This window comes from Hesperophylax consimilis, chromosome 24, assembly GCF_061612785.1.
Source record: "Hesperophylax consimilis isolate HC1 chromosome 24, BYU_Hcon_1.0, whole genome shotgun sequence".
Classification (NCBI taxonomy): Eukaryota; Metazoa; Arthropoda; class Insecta; order Trichoptera; family Limnephilidae; genus Hesperophylax; species Hesperophylax consimilis.
The window spans coordinates 10,750,402-10,752,511 of record NC_142859.1 but is presented as its reverse complement, the minus strand read 5'-3'; positions in this window follow the sequence as shown (position 1 = coordinate 10,752,511).

Below are 2,110 nucleotides of genomic sequence, written 5' to 3'. Positions count from 1 at the left end.
CTTCTGGGCGTATGCTGCCATTGCTGAAGGATTGGTAAATATCTGGAATTAGAAGAAACTGTTAAAAATTAATATTTCTTCTTATTGTGTCTTTCTTCTATCGGTGGTTGGCTGCCATGAAATCAATCTTCACTACCGGAGCTCGATTGAACTTTTTCTGGTGGAAATTCTTAAATTTCATCTTCTGTGCGTTTGCTACTATTGCTAACGTGTTTTTTTTCAAGCGCATTTTTTTATCGGAGATTGACTATCAATTGAGGCAATCTTCACCCTGCAGCTTGGAACATCTAAGTTCTGGATCTAACTTCACTTCGAATTCATTTTCTTCCCTTCTGAGTTTTTCTGCTAAAAATTCACACAAAAAACATTCCGAAATGTGTATCATGCGACGATGATACTCTTAATCGTGGTTTAAAATCAATTTCAATAATAATAATATGTATATTATTATTAAATTGTTAATCAAATAAAAATAAACTTTTCAAATTACCCGGATAATAAATGGTTTCGCCTGTAATAACTTACCTTATGATTTTCCGCTGCTCTGTGCAAATAAATTGCAAATTGATTAAATTACACGCGTAGCTGGAATATTATTCAAATTACACGTACACGTACAACTTCTTTATTAAGAAGACTAAACTTTGGTATTACTGTTATATGAAATATAATGGTTCGTATATCAGGGGATATCAACTATTGTTCAAATTAATTCCTGAAGATTTAAACAAAAACTTGTAACAGTCGGGAAAACTCAATTGTTTTTCCTTTTTATCATTAAAAATAACATTTTTTTCACTAAATTTCTTGGCTAAGGTAATATAAGTAACAAAACGTTTCACGCCCACAGTCATTAATACTGGATTCCTTATTGGGGAATTCGTATGGTAGGAATGTAGACGTTTTATGAAAATAAATATTTATGCTAGAAGAGAATACAGGGACAGAGATGAAGGAAGAAGAAATGCATAGAAAACAGGATAAAATAGAAGGAAGGAGAAAAAAATAGAAAATGGGAGTGAAAACAGAAATAAACATATTATAAGCAATATTTAGTCGCCTGAAATATCAATACAAATTGAAAATATCTCCCGAGAAAAAATAAATGCCCCAAACGAGAATTGAACCCGCACCTTTTGATGTCGGTCAGGTGCTCTGAAACACTGAGTTATGTCGGCTTATTTCCAACCCGCCAATTAATTCAATATGTACTAGTACCTCAGTCAACAATTACTGCTTATTATATCATAAAACCTTGTGTTATAAACATTGGTTTATCATTAAAAAATAATAATATTTGACAAGTCAAGCACCTGACCGGACATCAGACGGTACGGATTCAGTTCTCGTTAGCGGCATTTATTTTTACTCGGGAGATATTTTCAATTTGTATTGATATTCCAGGCGACTAATTATTGCTTTAATTATTTGTTATCCTTTATGCTATGCATACAACCTTGTCTTATAAACATTAGTTTATCATTAAAAAAATAGAAAAAAAAATGAAGGGATATAAAGACAGTGGATAAAAAATCAACCCGTAAAAAAACTTTAATAAATCAACTCATTTTTTAAATGTTCGTCCTAGTTGCGCCATCTAAAGAGATCCTTGGGGATTGGAGTTTCCTTCCCAGGGAAGGGAGTCAAACAACTGCGCCAAATCCCGATGAGAAGGACCAAAATGTATTAATCGCTGTAATGTCATTCAATTTTTAACAAATGCGTATTTGGCCGTGAGTGCATGCGTGGTTGTCACCAAAAGTTGAGAATGCTTTGTCATCGATAACGAGTCTATCGGCCGAGTTTCAGCTCAGCTTCAGATTGGTTGTCGGGAAGTGAGTTAATTACCACTTCCGAGATATACAAAAGTGAAATTCGAATAGATTTATTTAAAAAGGGAAGAAAACTATAAAAAAACACGAAGAAAAAAGAAATTTAGATAGAGAAGGAAAGAGAATAAACGATAAAAAATTGTATAAATTAAAAGATTTAAAAAAATTGAAAAATAAACTTGTCTAAATGTTTGAGGCCGCACTTGAAAAAACAATACCCTATCAATAATATAGTCCGTATCATGCACCGAAATCAGGAACGATATACGAATCTATTG